The sequence below is a fragment of the Pleurodeles waltl genome, chromosome 2_2 (genome assembly GCF_031143425.1).
Source record: "Pleurodeles waltl isolate 20211129_DDA chromosome 2_2, aPleWal1.hap1.20221129, whole genome shotgun sequence".
NCBI classification, from domain to species: domain Eukaryota; kingdom Metazoa; phylum Chordata; class Amphibia; order Caudata; family Salamandridae; genus Pleurodeles; species Pleurodeles waltl.
The window spans coordinates 211,615,126-211,635,657 of record NC_090439.1 but is presented as its reverse complement, the minus strand read 5'-3'; the positions used below and the strand labels follow the sequence as shown (position 1 = coordinate 211,635,657).

Sequence of the window (20,532 nt, the reverse complement as noted above, 5' to 3'; positions counted from 1 at the left end):
AGGAAGTCACCCAGTTCATCTGCAATGAGGTGACAGGCCCTTCCCTGACATTTCCTGAAACAAACCCACAGTACCCTTAACAAAGCAAATATAACCCCAAACTACCCCAAACTAACCCAACAGACAAAAGTACCCCAAAGACTAACACCTGACAATACTATCACAACACAATACAATAACAAATGTACAGGACAAAACAGATGTCAGGGTCACTATGGAGACAGAAGACAGCACAAAAGACACTTCTAACAACAATCTGAAACACAGCTCCCAAAATACAACACCTCTCTCCAACACAAGGAGACTGTGACTGTAATAGAAAGTGAAAGTAACTTTGCAGTTCCTTGTGTGCAGCATGGCAGATCCTTTACCTCACTTCCTGTGGTGATGCAGCATTTTTTTGACAATGGGTTTTTTTTTTGGTGCTACTCGCCAGTGTATAATTTTTTTTAGGTCGCATGACATGGCAACATAAGGCGGTTCCGACACGTCGCATGGAATGCATCATTTTTGGCATATGATTATGCGTTAGAAAACACGCATTGGGACAATGCGTTGACTTTTCTTTTTTTGACACAAGGACTGTAATATATGTAAAGATGTATGGTGTCCTGTGGAATTCATTTTTACATGTTTTCAGTCATGTGGATTGTTGAGTTGCTTGTGAATAGTTCAATTTAACATATGCCTCTTTTTCCATGTGTACAAGGTATGTCTCGTAAGTCTACATGGGTGATGGTACATGCCCTACTAGGACCAGACATTATATAGGCCACATTTCCTATGAGTCATGGACATGACAAATTCATAGGGTTGTCTCATGTGCCAACTGTGGGGCATATTGACAAGCCCCTTCTGCCCCTTAGTGCCGCCATAGCGTTGTTTATTTTTACACTAAGATGGTGCTAAACAAACCCTCACTCTACTCCATATTTATGAAGTGGTGCAATGCTAGCATTGCGTCACTCTGTAAACCCATGCACCACATTATACCTCTGCCAGGTATTACGTATGTAAAGGGGGTGTCACCCCGCAGGCAGACCCCAAAAAATGGGGCAGTAAAACAAGATTTCACTGCGCCATTCTAGCTTCATTTGTTAACGTCTGCCCAAAGCAGGTGTTAAACTGACACTAATGCTATATCCAAGGGCCTACCCGAGCTTTACTGGACTAGTGCAACAATCTTTGGCGCTAGTCCAGCAAAGTGCCACAACTCCACCCGAAAAATTTGCACAGTTGTACTTATTAGCGCCATGGTGCGCTGTGTTGGTATTTACCTTGCTACCATGGTGTTGTTGGGGGGTGCAGGGCACTGCAAGGAAACTGGTGCATTGGAGATGATGTGCCAGTTCCTTGTTAGTATGCCCCTATGTGTTGGAACCTCACTCCATTGATTAGTTTATCCCCAGGGATGCTGTGGACTAGCCCTGGAACGTGGTCCATACACCTGGATTGCGCATGTCAAACAATATGTGCTGTGTCCCAAAGTACAGGCAGCAGGCTGTCATGCAAGGTGGGGGGGTTACAATCTGTGGAGCTGGCAAGTGTGGTGATCTCATTTACAAGCCACTAGCTCCACAGTAGCTTCAGCATTAAACACCTTCCTGTCTTCCCATATGTACAGTGTGTTTACTGTGAGTGTACATATGAATAAGGACATGCATTGTTGGGATCAGACTACACAGATGGCACATTTCCACAGTTTGTGTAGCCACACAGCTTAGGATAGCTGACCCATGTGCTCGACATGTTCATACTCCTGATACCCTTGCTAAGTATATATCAAGGGATGCTGTTGACTTTCCCTGGATTATGGCCCGCTAACTCCGCTAACTCATCCCTTTGACAGTGCATTTGTATGACAATCGAATGTGTGTCCCAAGGAGCAGACATCAGGATGTCAGGCAACATGGATAACTTACAGTTCCCCCTGCAGCCAAGTGTTGAGATATGCTAGACAGACATGTGCCATGGATTTATTTGTCATTCCATGCATGTGGGTGGTTTGTGTTCTTCATGTGTGATTCATTCTAACAACTACAGTGGTATGTTTAGGGGTATCAGTTCAACAATCTTCATGATCCATTAATGGGTCATAATGCTCCTTCAAAACAATATTTTTGCTCATATCAGTGACTAACATGTTACCCTGTAGATACATCTCTACTGTATGTAAGTGTTAAGAGGTGGTTTCCCCAAACCCCAGGTGCTATTATGTATCTTTGCATTTGTCCATGCTCAAAGTTGTGTGCCACACAGAGCCTGGGGCACCTAGGGTGCACTTCAACGTTGCATTGTGTGACAATGTTCTTTGCACATACAATTTGACTGTACAATTCCTCACCACATAGTTTTGCACAGACGTCCCTTTTAGCACACAGTGTTCATGGCAGGGCTGCCGTCAGACAGGGATGGCAGGCTACACATCAGTGCACACTCAAGTGCAGGTATCCAAATGTACGACTACACTCCCCTGCCCTATTATCTACTAGGGACTTACAGGTTGTTGATGTCAGCCTTGCCCTATTATCTACTAGGAACTTACAAGTGATTTATGTCAACCTTGGCCTATTATCTATAGAGACGTACATGAGTGTGAATTGGGATGGTATATGTGCCTTTATTTCATTGGCACTCCACTGGTAGATAGTGAGACAGGTATGTGTCTACAGACCCAGGGTGCAGATAGGATCAGTTCACACATGCATCACTTATATTTGTTTGTGCTGGGAAAGCACACAGGTGGACTTTCTGATAGTGTGAATGGGATGTTAAGTAGCCTACACAATGTATTTGCTTATGCGTGTGGTCTTACATATCCACTATGTTGTTTTGTGGAGTGATTTTTTAATGTGTAGTCATTACTACATGATGAAGACAGATTGTGTACTCTAGGCCTCAAGCCCCACTTGGCTGGCACTGTTTGGACAATTTGTACTTGCTCCTCACCTTCATCATCCTCACTGTCCAGTCCTTCATGCATGTCACAGTATATTGCCCATGTGATGTTTGCCAATGAACATTGAGGTTTCTACAGAGTGAGCAATATTTTCTGTACCACATCCATTGTATGCAGGATGAGTGACTGACACCCACACATCTCCGGATTTCAGCCGCAGCACTTGAGCACTTGTCTAGTCTGTGAGTCACCTCCACAAGTGGCTGTGTCTCAGCTGTACCTCAAAATGTGTGATTTTTACTTCGGCATTCAAACAGAGCTTCTGCCAAAATCCTTTGTCAGATGCACAACGAGTGTGGGTGGATTGTATGAATAGCCCTGACAGCTATGGGCGCAACATGCACGTGGAAATGTGTCTGTGTCCTGCTTGACACATGAAGATTGCCAATGGTATGAGGCATGCTAAGGCATTGTTTGACATAAATGCAAGATGACAACTGATTTGAGTAAGACAGACCTAGACATGCTGGTGCTGTGTCCTCTGAATGTCACCCACTTTTTGTCATACATGTGAGATACATTGGTAGGTCAAGCCTACATGTACACATGTGCTGGAACCTTGCATACATGTCTCTGCTACATTGTTCACATTTTGCAGATGACTTCCTATTGCAACAATTTCCAAGCTAATTATAATGGCACTCTGCACATAAATGACTCACATGTCACACTCAGACATGACTCTCTTTACTCCTGTGTCATTTTCAAAACCACATGTTCATGACTATGCAACATACAAGAGTAGTCAGGCACTTAGAGGACATGAACATGTGTTCCTGGTAACCATGTACCCTTCCACAATGACACAGTTGTGTCGGCATTGGTGCGCATCAGAATTTAGTGTCAACACCCACGGGACAAGCACAGGAATATGCAATTTTTCTTCTCAATTGCTGCCCTTGTCATGGATGGTCTTTTGTGCAAACACACATCCACAGCCCTGCATTAGTCTTAACTTGGGGAAGGAGGCCCTGTGGCCAACAGACACGTACTTGCAATTGCAAAACAGGAGTCAGCCACATAATGTGTGTACTCACCCACAGTTTCACCGACCTCGATTCCAAGGAGGTCCACGTTCCCTGTTGCTAATGTCTGCCCAGCTATGTTTCATTTGGGGGGCAGTGCGCTCTACCTTGAATATGCAGGTCATGTGGGACAGGACCCTCCCCCACCGCAGTTTGCGAGCCTCCGTCCGGTAGCCCTTTATCACTCTTCACCCCATGGCCACCTTTTTGGGAAGGCAATGAGTGACCAGCCATAGGAAGTCACCCAGTTCATCTGCAATGAGGTGACAGGCCCTTCCCTGACATTTCCTGAAACAAACCCACAGTACCCTTAACAAAGCAAATATAACCCCAAACTACCCCAAACTAACCCAACAGACAAAAGTACCCCAAAGACTAACACCTGACAATACTATCACAACACAATACAATAACAAATGTACAGGACAAAACAGATGTCAGGGTCACTATGGAGACAGAAGACAGCACAAAAGACACTTCTAACAACAATCTGAAACACAGCTCCCAAAATACAACACCTCTCTCCAACACAAGGAGACTGTGACTGTAATAGAAAGTGAAAGTAACTTTGCAGTTCCTTGTGTGCAGCATGGCAGATCCTTTACCTCACTTCCTGTGGTGATGCAGCATTTTTTTGACAATGTGTTTTTTTTTTGGTGCTACTCGCCAGTGTATAATTTTTTTTAGGTCACATGACATGGCAACATAAGGCGGTTCCGACACGTCGCATGGAATGCATAATTTTTGGCATATGATTATGCGTTAGAAAACACGCATTGGGACAATGCGTTGACTTTTCTTTTTTTGACACAAGGACTGTAATATATGTAAAGATGTATGGTGTCCTGTGGAATTCATTTTTACATGTTTTCAGTCATGTGGATTGTTGAGTTGCTTGTGAATAGTTCAATTTAACATATGCCTCTTTTTCCATGTGTACAAGGTATGTCTCGTAAGTCTACATGGGTGATGGTACATGCCCTACTAGGACCAGACATTATATAGGCCACATTTCCTATGAGTCATGGACATGACAAATTCATAGGGTTGTCTCATGTGCCAACTGTGGGGCATATTGACAAGCCCCTTCTGCCCCTTAGTGCCGCCATAGCGTTGTTTATTTTTACACTAAGATGGTGCTAAACAGACCCTCACTCTACTCCATATTTATGAAGTGGTGCAATGCTAGCATTGCGTCACTCTGTAAACCCATGCACCACATTATACCTCTGCCAGGTATTACGTATGTAAAGGGGGTGTCACCCCGCAGGCAGACCCCAAAAAATGGGGCAGTAAAACAAGATTTCACTGCGCCATTCTAGCTTCATTTGTTAACGTCTGCCCAAAGCAGGTGTTAAACTGACACTAATGCTATATCCCATGGGCCTACCCGAGCTTTACTGGACTAGTGCAACAATCTTTGGCGCTAGTCCAGCAAAGTGCCACAACTCCACCCGAAAAATTTGCACAGTTGTACTTATTAGCGCCATGGTGCGCTGTGTTGGTATTTACCTTGCTACCATGGTGTTGTTGGGGGGTGCAGGGCAGTGCAAGGAAACTGGTGCATTGGAGATGATGTGCCAGTTCCTTGTTAGTATGCCCCTATGTGTTGGAACCTCACTCCATTGATTAGTTTATCCCCAGGGATGCTGTGGACTAGCCCTGGAACGTGGTCCATACACCTGGATTGCGCATGTCAAACAATATGTGCTGTGTCCCAAAGTACAGGCAGCAGGCTGTCATGCAAGGTGGGGGGGTTACAATCTGTGGAGCTGGCAAGTGTGGTGATCTCATTTACAAGCCACTAGCTCCACAGTAGCTTCAGCATTAAACACCTTCCTGTCTTCCCATATGTACAGTGTGTTTACTGTGAGTGTACATATGAGTAAGGACATGCATTGTTGGGATCAGACTACACAGATGGCACATTTCCACAGTTTGTGTAGCCACACAGCTTAGGATAGCTGACCCATGTGCTCGACATGTTCATGCTCCTGATACCCTTGCTAAGTATATATCAAGGGATGCTGTTGACTTTCCCTGGATTATGGCCCGCTAACTCCGCTAACTCATCCCTTTGACAGTGCATTTGTATGACAATCGAATGTGTGTCCCAAGGAGCAGACATCAGGATGTCAGGCAACATGGATAACTTACAGTTCCCCCTGCAGCCAAGTGTTGAGATATGCTAGACAGACATGTGCCATGGATTTATTTGTCATTCCATGCATGTGGGTGGTTTGTGTTCTTCATGTGTGATTCATTCTAACAACTACAGTGGTATGTTTAGGGGTATCAGTTCAACAATCTTCATGATCCATTAATGGGTCATAACGCTCCTTCAAAACAATATTTTTGCTCATATCAGTGACTAACATGTTACCCTGTAGATACATCTCTACTGTATGTAAGTGTTAAGAGGTGGTTTCCCCAAACCCCAGGTGCTATTATGTATCTTTGCATTTGTCCATGCTCAAAGTTGTGTGCCACACAGAGCCTGGGGCACCTAGGGTGCACTTCAACGTTGCATTGTGTGACAATGTTCTTTGCACATACACTTTGACTGTACAATTCCTCACCACATAGTTTTGCACAGACGTCCCTTTTAGCACACAGTGTTCATGGCAGGGCTGCCGTCCGACAGGGATGGCAGGCTACACATCAGTGCACACTCAAGTGCAGGTATCCAAATGTACGACTACACTCCCCTGCCCTATTATCTACTAGGGACTTACAGGTTGTTGATGTCAGCCTTGCCCTATTATCTACTAGGAACTTACAAGTGATTTATGTCAACCTTGGCCTATTATCTATAGAGACGTACATGAGTGTGAATTGGGATGGTATATGTGCCTTTATTTCATTGGCACTCCACTGGTAGATAGTGAGACAGGTATGTGTCTACAGACCCAGGGTGCAGATAGGATCAGTTCACACATGCATCACTTATATTTGTTTGTGCTGGGAAAGCACACAGGTGGACTTTCTGATAGTGTGAATGGGATGTTAAGTAGCCTACACAATGTATTTGCTTATGCGTGTGGTCTTACATATCCACTATGTTGTTTTGTGGAGTGATTTTTTAATGTGTAGTCATTACTACATGATGAAGACAGATTGTGTACTCTAGGCCTCAAGCCCCACTTGGCTGGCACTGTTTGGACAATTTGTACTTGCTCCTCACCTTCATCATCCTCACTGTCCAGTCCTTCATGCATGTCACAGTATATTGCCCATGTGATGTTTGCCAATGAACATTGAGGTTTCTACAGAGTGAGCAATATTTTCTGTACCACATCCATTGTATGCAGGATGAGTGACTGACACCCACACATCTCCGGATTTCAGCCGCAGCACTTGAGCACTTGTCTAGTCTGTGAGTCACCTCCACAAGTGGCTGTGTCTCAGCTGTACCTCAAAATGTGTGATTTTTACTTCGGCATTCAAACAGAGCTTCTGCCAAAATCCTTTGTCAGATGCACAACGAGTGTGGATGGATTGTATGAATAGCCCTGACAGCTATGGGCGCAACATGCACGTGGAAATGTGTCTGTGTCCTGCTTGACACATGAAGATTGCCAATGGTATGAGGCATGCTAAGGCATTGTTTGACATAAATGCAAGATGACAACTGATTTGAGTAAGACAGACCTAGACATGCTGGTGCTGTGTCCTCTGAATGTCACCCACTTTTTGTCATACATGTGAGTGCCAATGAGGGGTATTTTATGAGTTGTCACCTGTAACTGTGACATGATGACATTGACTTGTCACATAGCGGACACTGCCCAGGGCCTGACATATGGAAAACATTCATCACTTGGAGTTCTATTTTGGCTGCTGTCAAATTTCAACCAGACAGACATGTGTGATATGTATGTTGCTATGTAAAATGTATGTTAACCTGGCAATACATACATTACACCCACACATTCCTTTATCAGTGCTTTGTGTGTAGTTGTTTGGTCTTCCTGGGTGTTTTCCTCCTTGTTTTCCCACTGTTGTTGACCTTGCCTGGCTTTCCTAGATCTATATGAGTTGCTGTTGTTGTTGCATTTAAATGTGACAGATACTCCAAGACAATTGTGTGATTAACTGATTTATTTACAAATTGTTGCAATGTGAAATATTACTTTCAATGTTCACGCAACGAAGTTCTGCACAATATGTGCATGTCTGCATGTCCCAGCAGCAGTATTTTGTGTTTTACCATCCTGAGGTGGGGCATCATTGTCCTCATCCTCCTCCCTGGGGTCCTCCATCTGTTCGTTCCAGGGGACATTAGTCCACACACAACTGTTGTGCAATATGGCACACACCACAATAACTTTGCAGACAAGGGGTGGTGAATATAGGAGTCTCCTCCCTGAAAAATTGAGGCACCTGAAACAGGACTTAAGGATATCGAATACCCACTCAACAACATTCCGAGTCCGGATATGTGCCTGATTGTATGTCTTCTCTGCGTTGCTCTGTGGGTTTACATATGGTATCATCACCCACTGCAGGATGCCATACCCTTAGTCTACTGCAATAGAAGGGGAGTGACAGTGTCAAACTTGCCCTTGCGTTTCTTTCCAACTGGCCTTGCAAAGTATCAGTCTATGAATTAGAGATTCAGACTTGCCTCTGGTGTTTTGTGGTTTCCTGTTTGCATGTGTGATTGTAGGTGTGTGTGGTGCACCTTCCAATCAAGGGTGCAGCCTCAGTGGCACGTGATTGTGTGGATTGACAGTTCACCCATGCGGGATGTGTGTGATGTGTCCAGTAACATGTGAACTGCCAATGAGCCATGTTGTGTGACTTTTCATCTAGTTTGTGCCATGAGAGGAGTATTGAGCCCTGTGAGTTGCAAGTAACCCCGTGGACATGGTACAGCTCCCTTGCACAGAGAGTTGCTATCCATATTTCCTGGCTGGCATGCATGTGTATGTGTGTGGCATAGTAGCGTAAGATGTTTTGCAATGTATATGGCTAATTTACAAGCAACTGTGGCACAGGACAGGGCAGGAATTGTCTTGCTGCGCCGCCTTGTGCCTCCTGTAAAGGCCAGCAATGTGCCATATCTACTAGATACAGGGCATGTTTGTCCTAACCCCCTGCACTGGCACTGAGTCAGCTGCCAAGCTCCAATGTAGGCACCCTTGCACCATGGTGCACAAATGCCTGTGTTGTGGGGGTAATTAATTATGTACAGTAAGGTGTCCCTTCTTGCACATAACCAATCAATGATGGCGATTTACTCTTTCTGTGTGTGCTGTAGAATGCATCATACACAGGAGAAGCAAAAACGATGAGCGATCCAAGTATTTATCATCGTGGCACCTTGGTAATGCCACTCTGTTGAAAATGGCCCTTTTTGAAGGGTAATCCCCAAACTTCTTGCCTTCTTCCTCCTATTTTTTCAGTTCTGTTTTTTTTGCTTTATTGTCCCTGTGCACTTTACCACTACTAGTCAGTGCTAAAGTGCAAGTGCTCCCTAGGTAAATTGCATTGGTGATTGGTTTATCCATGACTGGCGTATTTCATTTACTGTTAAGTTCCTAGTATAGTGCACTAGAGGTGCTCAGGACCTGTACATCAAATTCTACTAGTTGGCCTGCAGCTCTGGTTGTGCCACCAACATTAGTAGCCCTGTAAACATGGCTCAGACCTGCCACTGCAGTGTCTGTGTGTGTAGTTTTAAACTGCCAATTCGACCTGGCAAGTACCCACTTGCCAGGCCCAAACCTTCCCTTTTGGGATATGTAAGGCACCCCTAAGGTAGGCCCTAGGTAGCCCCATGGGCAGGGTGCAGTGTATTTAAAAGGTAGGACATGTACTGGTGTGTTTTAAATGTCCTAACAGTGAGATACTGCCAAATTGGGGTTTCACTGTTGCAAGGCCTATCTCCCTTGTAGGTTAACATGGGGACTGCCTTTAAATAACTTTAAAGTACAGATTCCCTTTGAGGGCAGATAGAAATGTGGAGTTTGGGGTCTCTGAACTCACACATTAAAAATACATCTTTTAGTGAAGTTGTTTTTTAGATTGTGAGTTTGAAAATGCCACTTTTAGAAAGTAGACATTTTCTTGCTTGAATCATTCTGTGTCTCGGCCTGTTTGTGGATTTCCCGTCTGGGTCAGTTTAACAGTTGGGCTGTTTACACTTCTCCTCTAGACAGTGACACAACAGGAGCTGGAGTGTAGCCTGCATTTCCTGATGATTCATCTGAGCTAGAGTGGAGGGCGGAGTGGTCACTTACAACTGAAAGGACAGTGCCTGCCCTCACACAATGCAGTCTTCAACCTCCTGGTGTGTGTGCCTGGGGCCTGGCACAGACAAGGAAAGATCTTGCAAACACTTGAGACTTTGCTTTGAAGTTTGTCAACTTCAAAGGCAGAAAGGAGTATAAGGATTGGACCCAAAACCCCAGACTTTTAGAATCTTTCGGGAATCAAGAGGAACCTCTGCCCAGGAGAACAGCTGAAGGCCTGGAGGAGGAGTACTGTCCCTTTGCTGTGTTGCTTTGCTGGACTGGCCTGCAGTTGCTGCTTCTGCCTGAAAAGAGTGCAAAGGTTGAACTTTGCTGTGTGTCCTGCTTGAGAAAGTTCTCCAAGGGCTTGGAGTACAGCTTGCCTCATGTTGGAAGTCTCACGACATCAAAGTCTTCAGTTTCCTTGACCTGCAGCTTGTGCTGTTCAAGAGAAGAAACCACTGCGATGCTGCCAACAATGCCGCTGGCCTGCACCGTGACCTACCAACACCACACGGAGCTGCATTGCCCTGCTTAACACAGAGACCCTTGTCTCACCAACACTGTCATCGGACGATTTTAACGAGCCGCTGCTCGCATCGCGACCTGTTGGCCCGCACTCTGGCATCTCCTTTCTCACACCGCAGCCTAGGCAACCCAGACGACGACGCTCCTGCTGACATTGGCACCACTGCCTGCACCGTGGCCTGTGGACACCGCTCGTGAGGTTGACAAAGCACCCTCCCGGCCTACACCACAGCCCCGGTCTACCGACACCAGCACCATCGACTCCAGTGTCGTCACCAGGCATCACTGCCTGCACCGTGGCCTGTCGACACCGCTCATGTGGGTCATGAAGCACCGTCCTGCACCGCCAGCTTGGGTCCTCTGACAACAGCGCTTCAGCTACAACTCCACCGCTACCTGCACCATGACCTGGTGACACTGCACATCACACCATCCCTCTTCACAACGCAGTCCTGGTCTCACAAGAAAGTTTTCCATCAAATCTTTTTAGCATTGCCAGAAAAGGAAGGGGATGCTCGCTACCTCAAGCCCCCTTCAGAGGAAATCCACACTGGTTAAGTGGCTGAAGTGAAACTATTTCTAGCAATTTGATTAAAATCATGCATTTTCTACAGGTTCCGGAACTTTCTCTCACAGAAATGTGAGTGAAAATGTTCGACTTCAGCCAAAGTGTGTGGTCTGCAGGGCATTCTGGGTAAAAAAAACTGAGTGGAGTCATGGTAAAAGCTCATTGTCTCTACAAGTGGGATACCATTTTTAGTTAAAAAAAAGTGTGGGAGTGTTGAATAGTAGGACATGTTTTATTATGACATGAATTTCTCTCCATTTCAGCTAACAAATGTAATCCAATGTGCAACAAAGAACACATTTTGCAAAATGTTCTCTGAATCACATTATTGTAATTGTATTTATATAGCCCTTAGTACCACTGCTGAGGTGATGAAAATCCTTGCAGTGAGTAGCACCCTACTAAGGAACCCAAAGAACCCAAGATTGGAGTTAAATAGTTAGTAGATTATTAATATGTGCTTTTCCCCTTTGTGCTGAGTTTTCTTGGTATTTAGTATTGCTTTGGAGGGATAGAACAAGTGGAATATATGTGAAAAGGGTGTAGTGTGGTCAGTTTTACGTATCCTTTGTGCATTAGCTTCAGGCTTTAGGCCTTTGTGCATTTTGCCCTGGATGTATTTTATTCATTTGCTCGCAGCTTAGAGCCTCTGTGCACTTTGCTCTAAATGCTTTTTATTCGGCTTTGTGCTGTTATTTTTTAAATAACCAGTTCTACGGTCTTGTTTTATTTTTTATATCACACTGTTTAGCCTACTTCAGCACTGGAGTTCTCAATAACACATTCCTGTTCACTCTGTGCTTCAGTCAAGGATACAGTCTGGTACATTGCCGATAGACGTGGTAGGAGTTTAGTCTTTGGCATTTCTGCGTAGGGACATTTTGTTATCACGCTGACATGTTAGTTATAAAAACACTTCCTTGTCCCAATACATGCAAGAGGGAGATTCCGACCAGGGAACCACAACTAGACGCTGACTGCCTCGTTGCAGATGCTGAACAAGATCACAGGCCTTTGCTCAGGTATGTGGGTTGATGTCTTCCCAGGGATTCCGAAAGGCAAGTTAGAAGCTTAACATGCTGTGCTCGAAATAGAACTAGCTGAGAGAGAGTAGAAATTGTTAAACACCATAATAGCGTTATTCTTATGTTTCACTCTCCTCGTGACTATTTCAATCCTACTGTGTTGTATGGTTCTGGTTATTGCGGCTCACGCCTTAATATCTAAAATGCAGTCGTTTTATTAAAACATATATAAAACTTACACTGCCTTTGTCATTTGTATATGAGATCATATTGTAAATGAGAGAGTTGGTTTGGATCTGAGTGATCACGACTTCCCTGAGAAGTTCCAAAGATGTCATGCGCTCAGCTGCCTAATCATCTCTTCCTTTTTGGAGAAATGAGGCACTGCTAGTTAGCCGGAGAAAAACCGGGTTTAGGGTGACAGAGGTCATTCCAAGTGGGTCCGACTCAGTCCCCCACACCGTGAACGATCCTGCTGCCTAGAAATCCAGTAGTCTCATTTAGGATAATGAGAGCCCACGCGACAAGGGGAAGTCGTAACTTGATATTGGGAGTAGTGGACATGTGCACGTTAGTTAGCTGAATTGGCTAAATAGGAGGGGGTTTAAAAAGGATGTTTGAGAGTAGTGGACATGCGCACCTGTTAGCTGGGTGAATTCGATAACACAGGAGGAGGAAGTTTGAAAGGGATGTTCAGGAGCTCATTATGGTCAGCAGAACGCAGTTTCCCTGCCCACACACCTACAGGTTGGGAAACAGACATTCATGTAAAGAGAGCTGCTCCCTCGGGGCAGAAGTAATGCCAACTCCTGCACTATGTGGTGAGCTTTCTGGGGCCACAGGCGTCCTAAGTTCCACTGTGGCCCTAGTTCTAGGTTTGTGGGTGTCCTGAAAGGACCACACACACCCTCCTTTTAGAGTTTCGGTCCTGGGGGATGGGTCACTGGGGTCTAATAAGGCTTGTGGTGGGGCCATGTGGTCCCCTTCCCTTCTTTATGACATTTTGCACCAGTGGATGGGTCATTTGTGTCACAATAGGCTCCAGGAGGGGTGCTGACTGGTCCACTCCTGTTAATTATGGTAATGGACCGCAGGGGATGAGGTCCTTGGGGCTTTTTAAGGCTCTGCATTGGAGGCCACACACCCAGCCCCCTTTATTTTATGGCCGCGGGGCCTCTGGGACCCAATTGGACTTAGGGAGGGTGCCACTTGCCCCTTCCCAAAAGAGAAAGGTACCTGGCTCTAGGGGATAGGGTTCCTGGGCTTTTTAATGCTAAAGAAGGGGAGGTACATGCCAGCCTCCCCTATCAAGGCTGATAAGGCTTGGAGAGGGGGCCTGTTAAGGCTTGAAGAGGGGGGCCTCATGCCCTTCTCCTCTATAATTAAAAAAAAGGCTTTAAGATGATATGGTCCTCAGGCCCATTTGGGCCAAAAAAAAGTCTCTCCTGGCATTTTTGAAGGTGTCTTGGTGTGACATTGCTGTCCATCAGGAGATGCACCTCATCAAAAAGGACTGGGGAAGGCTCTTCTCCCACTGGTTTGATAGGCAATACTTCTCTTCAGGCTCCAGCCAGAAGGCGGGAGTGGCAAAACTCCAAGCTGGCCACTTTTATGGTCAAGTCACTCATACACAAGCAGAGATCCCAGGGAGGCTTATTTCTGTTCGTGTCACCATGAACACTTACATTTTCACTCTTGCAACACTATGGCCCTCATTACAACCTTGGCGGGCTGCCAGCCGCCATACGACATCCCCGCCAGCCCAGCGGGGATGTCGGCCGTAACATTGGAGCCGGCGGTGTTGCGGCCGTGCGACGGGTGCTGCTGCACCCGTCGCGCAGGGTGAGGCTGTGCCTTGGGTTCCCTGCACTGCCCATGCCAAGTGCATGGGCAGTGCAGGGGCCCCCAGGGGCCCTGGGACTCCCCTTCCTGCCAGCCTTTCCATGGCGGACTCCACCGCCATGGACAGGCTGGCGGGAAGGGGAGTCGTAATCACCTGGGAAGCTCTGCAAGCAGCGTTGCCCTGGCAGATTTAAACCGCTGGGACAACCATGGCGGGAAACCACTGCGGTCATAATACGGCAGATTGTACCACCAGCCTGTTGGCGGTACAATCGCCAAAACAATCCTGGCGGTCTTTGACCACCAGGGTTGTAATGAGGCCCTATATGCCCCCAAGGACCACCAAGAACAGTTTGCACTTAAGGCCCTAGGCCTTGTCGCAGTTACTCTTGATTCCGACATGGTGGTGGGGGTGACTTTAATCTTGTTCCCCACAAGACCCTCAACAGAATGGTGCAGAGAGTGAGTCGGTCAGGGGGTTTCATGGCCAATGGGCTGCAATGGCTCGCTTACATAGACCTGGCAGATGACTGGTGCACCAAACACACACATCTAGGGGATACACCTACTTCTCAGCTGCACACCAGGCCTACACCTGAATTGACTAGTTCCTAGTCTCACCGCACATCCTTGCAGCCATGAGACACACCAACATTGTGGTGGTGGCATTATCTGACCACTCCCCAATTACCCTAACATTTTATATACCTCGCGGCAGGACTCAGAGCTACCCATAGTGACTTAACGATAAACGATAAACTGCTCACATATGACGCTTATAAAAAAGAAATATAGGACACTATTCCACACTTTCTTAGCAATAATGACAATTTGGATACGCATATCTCCCTTTTCTGGGAAACAGTAAAAGGTGTAATAGGTGAGCCCTTCAAAGTGATATCCAAGAAACAGAAAAGGGAACGGTGGGAGAAACGTATAGACCTACAAACACGGATGAGACATAGAAAATGTCCGCAAACACACAGGTACACATCGAGATCCCTGACAACTGACTCTAGCTAGGAAACAACTCAAAGCACTGGACTGGCATAGGACAGAATATGCACTTCATCAAACCAAACACAAATATTATGCTGGGGCTAACAAGGCAGAGCATTTATTGGCTGTCTCCCAAATTGAGAGCCCAAACACAAAAGCATCGGATCTCTAAAACTTGTGAGGCAGACAGTAGCAGAGCCTGCCTAGACAGTGAAATTGTCCAGGCCTTTGAACAATTGTACTCTAGCCTAAACAAGGCAGAGGAGATAGCTCCAGGGGAATCCCAGGGGTTTTTATCACCAGCACCAGTTACATGCTTACCTGAGAAAGACCTCCTCGCTCTACAGACAGATATTCACATAGGTGAGATCCTAGCCACAATATCCAAACTCCAAACCAGCAAGGCCCAGTGAGTGATCTTATGGTTTTGCCCTGGTTTTTATAGATTCTTTAGGGCTCAGCTCACCTCTAAACTTGCCTGACTTTATAACAAAGTCAGGGACTCAGGAACACTCCCTCCCACTATAAGGAAGGTGGTAATGATGGTTATACCTAAATTAGGGAAAGGTCTAGTGCCCTGAGCCCTTACCTCCCCATCTTTCTTTTGAATGTTGATACTACACTCCTCATGGGTATCCTGGCAGCTTGCTTGAGCTCCTACATTGAAGGACTAATTGACCTGGCTCAAACTGGCTTCCTCCATGGAAGGAGTTGTAATGATAACACCAAGGGCCTCCTCCATCTCATGAATTAGGCAGCCCACTCCCACACTTCAGCAGCGCTCATGTCCATCACTACAGAAAATCTATTTGAACAGGTGCCCTGACCGTTCCTTCAACCGGTGATGCAGAAGGCAGGACTTAGGCAACAATTCTTGCTGTGGGCATGTAGTAACTATGCCGGCCCAAGCCCCCAGTTGAAAGTCAATGACACCTTATCTAACCCCTTCATAATAACTAGGGGAACACATCAGGGCTGGCTCCTGTCGGCAGTATTAAGGCCTGATTTAGAACTTGGTGGATGGGTTACTCCGTCACAACAGTGACGGATATCCAATCTGCCGAAATCTAAATCTCATAGGAAATAATGGGATTTAGATTTCTGTGGATGGGATATCCATCACTGTAGGAAAGTACCATCTTGCCTGGAATGTTACCACCATTTTTTACTTATATGTCAGTTTGTTCTTGCCTGTGTCACTGGGATCCTGCTAGCCAGGACCCCAGTGCTCATAATTGTGGCCTGTATGTGTTCCCTTTGTGGTGCCTAACTGTATCACAGAGGCTCTGCTAACCAGAAGCTCAGTGTTTATGCTCTCTCTGCTTTTAAAATTGTCACTGCAGGCTAGTGACTATTTTCTCCAATTCCTATTGGCATACTGGAACACCCTTGTATATGGTACCTAGGTACTCCGGGTATTAGGGTTCCAGGAGATCCCTATGGGCTGCAGCATTTCTTTTGCCACCCATAGGGAGCTCAGACAATTCTTACACAGGACTGCCACTGCAGCCTGAGTAAAATAACGTCCACGTTATTTCACAGCCATTTTACACTGCACTTAAGTAACTTATAAGTCACCTGTATGTCTAACCATCACTTGGTGAAGGTTAGGTGCAAAGTTACTAAGAGTGAGGGCACCCTGGCACTAGCCAAGGTACCCCCACATTGTTCAGGGCAATTTCCCCAGACTTTGTGAGTGCGGGGACACCATTACATGCGTGAACTACATATAGGTCAATACCTATGTGTAGCTTCACAATGGTAACTCCGAACATGGCCATGTAACATGTCTAAGATCATGGAAGTGTCCCCCCAAGCCAAATCTGGTATTGGGGTGCCAATTGGTTCTGCCAAACTAGCTCTCTGGGGTTTTCTCTGCAGCTACTGCTGCTGCCAACCCTCAGACTGGTTTCTGCCCTCCTGGGGTCTGGGCAGCCCAGTCCCAGGAAGGCAGAACAAAGGATTTCCTCTGAGAGAGGGTGTTACACCCTCTCCCTTTGGAAATAGGTGTTAAGGGCTGGGGAGGAGTAGCCTCCCCCAGCCTCTGGAAATGCTTTGAAGGGCACAGATGGTGCCCTCCTTGCATAAGCCAGTCTACACAGGTTCAGGGAGCCCCCAGCCCTGCTCTGGTGCGAAACTGGACAAAGGAAAGGGGAGTGACCACTCCCCTGTTCATCACAACCCCAGGGGCCTATTGTCTCCTACTGCATTCTATTGTGTTCTACAGTGTTCGCACTACTTTTCTAAGTGTTTTACTTATCTGATTTTGGTTTGTGTGTATATTTTGTGTATTTTACTTACCTCCTAAGGGAGTATATCCTCTGAGATACTTTTGGCATATTGGGGGTCATTACAACCCTGGCGGATGGCGGAGAACCGGTGGTAAGACCGCCAACAGGCTGGCGGTCTTACCTTGGTGTATTATGACCATGGCGTTTACCGCCATGGTCATCCGCCGGTTCCCCGTCCCGCCCGCCAGGAAGGAGACAACCGCCGGGCTGGAAACCTGGGTCTCCAGCCCGGCGGCCGTCAGTATACCGCTGGCGGTATTTGGACCCGGCTTACCGCCGTGGATTTCCAGCGGTTTCAACCGCCATGAAATCCATGGCGGTAAGCACTATCAGTGCCAGGGAATTCCTTCCCTGGCACTGATAGGGGTCTCCCCCACCCCCCACCCCGACTCCCTCCCCTACACCCCCCACCACCCCTGCCACCCCCCAAAGGTGGCAGGGCCACCCTCCCCACCCCGACCCCCAACATAACATTACTCACACACACACACCCGACACGCATGCAGGCACCACCAACACACATGCACACACCCCAACATACATGCCTACATCCACACACACAGTCAGACACACACACCCACATTAAAAAATACATGCACACATCCATACACACATACCCACAGCCATACACGCACTCATTCCCATACACACAACACCCCCGCAAGCATACACGCACTCACACACCCCCTCTACATACACAGACGCACACCCCCATGCACGCACACAACACCCAACACCCCCCCCCCACCCCCGTTCCCTAACAGACAATCGACTTATCGACTTACCTGGTCCGTCGATCCTCCGGGAGGGGACGGGAGCCATGGGGGCAGCTCCGCCAACACCACACCTCCAACAGAACACCGCCACGGCGAATCACAGGATGTGATTCGCTGGGCGGTGTTCTGTTGGCGTGGCGGTGGAGGTGGAGCAACCTCCACTTCCCCGCCACCCGCAACTATGGCTGTTGGCGGCTCTCCGTCGGAATAACGATGGAGAGCAGCCAACAGTCATAATACACCGAGCGGCAAACCGCCTGCTCAGGCGGTCTTCCGCACGGCGGTCTTGCAAAAAAGACCGCCGAGGTCGTAATGACCCCCATTGTCACTAAAATAAAGTACCTTTATTTTTAGTAACTCTGAGTATTGTGTTTCTTGTGGTATAGCGCTATATGATATAAGTGGTATAGTAGGAGCTTTGCATGTCTCCTAGTTCAGCCTAAGCTGCTCTGCTACAGCTACCTCTATCAGCCTAAGCTGCTCGAACACTACTAATCTACTAATAAGGGATAACTGGACCTGGCAGAAGGTGTAAGTACCATCAGGTACCCACTATAAGCCAGGCCAGCCTCCTACAATCACTGCTGTGACAGAGTAACCCATCCGCCAAAATCGAAAAGAGGCCCTCAACCCCTTAAGGCTCAGCACTCTGGACTCTTTTCATAGCAGTGCTCATAACTTTTTTGTACCCGAACTGAAAGTTGGCTACTGTGTTCCTTCACAATGTGTGTACCTAGTATTTTTGGAGAAACTTCTAAAGCTTGAAAATGATCCAGAGTTTGAATCTGAACTTTGTATTTTACGGAGTGCCAGGAAACTCCAGTTTATTCTTGAAATGGTTCCTGCTCTCTCTCATGCAATATTTATGCTCAAGTCTGAAAGTGTTCCTTCACGTGTAAGCAACTGCTAAAATATTTTGAGTTGAGAACTGGTGGGCAATGTTGCTTCTTGTTGTTTCTAGTGCTCCACACCTGCATAACGAGTAACTAGGTCCGGGGAGTCTTGCACATACTACTAGGCAGTGGGCAAGACAGAGGCTAAGTTTCCCTTAGTGACGCAAGTTAATATTTTATTGTTTTATCCCATTCCCACCTTCCCCTGGAAGCAGTGGGTGAATAGGGGATGAATGTGCCTTTGTTCAGTCCCTGTCTCAGGAGGGATTGGAAATCCAGCATCGGCTCCACAGTTGGAACCAGGTGAGTGTGTGACACAAGGCCAGGCCTCGCACTTTCAACCAATCAGATGATATGAACGACCATTTACAAGATGACGATTTAGCTCAGACGCAATCTGATGTACAAGGTGAAGGTCAACCACTGGGACAGGAAAACCTGTTGCTAAAAGATGAGTTAGTTTGATATTTCCCCCAGCATTCACCCCGGCTAGTTGATACAGCGGTAACTCCTAAAGACCAGTAAGCCCTCCATTGAAAATGTTAATCCTGTGCACGTCACTGTAACCATTCCCACCCCTGTGCCTCTGGCTCTGCCGGAACGGTTTTTTGGAGATAATAATAAATTCGATGAATTTTTGAGTTGGTGACAGTTGCAATTTTTGGTTAAATCCAGAGCCTTCCCTTCTGACACAGCCAGGATAGCCTTTAAGATATCCTATCTTGGGGGCACAGCTGCTAACTGGGCTATTCCACTCATTCAAAATAATAATCCAGTCTTAAATGATTTTGGAAGATTTAAAGAGGTGATGCATCGTCTCTTTGTCACACACACTTTTGCTCAAGCTAGTGATAATGCGTTATTGTGATTAGTAAGGATCTTCTGACTTATATTACAACCTTTTGTAGACTGGTTATTGAAACCCAATGGCCAGAAGAAAAAAGACCCTCCCTCTTTTATAGAGGTCTGAGGCATGATTCAAAAATGTACTTAGAACATATTGTGAATCTCCCATCGGACGGTTCTGAGTTTGATTTAGTTGTCCAGTTAGACCACAGGTTAATGGACCGTAAGGGAAAACGCTTTGAGGGGAACCTAAACTATTAGTGATACATGCGGATCTTAGAGAGACTGAGATCAAGAATCAATATAACACAGTACCCATGCAGATAGGGGATTTATGTGGTCCACTGACTACAGAAGAAAAAGACAGAAGGAAAAGGTTAAATCTGTGTTTGGATCATGGTAAGGCAGGGCACCTCGCCCGTGAGTGTACTGTCAAGCCTAAAAGGATTCGAAAGAATGCTGTTGCAATGTCCGGTTCGATGGAGAAAACTAGAGAGCTCGGCTGATGCAGGGGTCAGCCAGTTGGGTAAGGTGCTTGTGCAGA

General features: G+C 46.5%; 1 protein-coding gene across 1 annotated transcript in view; it reads right to left on the bottom strand.

The window, feature by feature from the left end:
• The window catches only part of DNAH5 (dynein axonemal heavy chain 5), a 4,110,061-nt gene that overhangs the window by 2,617,998 nt on the left and 1,471,531 nt on the right, over nt 1-20,532 (bottom strand). The gene's annotated exons all lie outside the window — the stretch shown is intronic.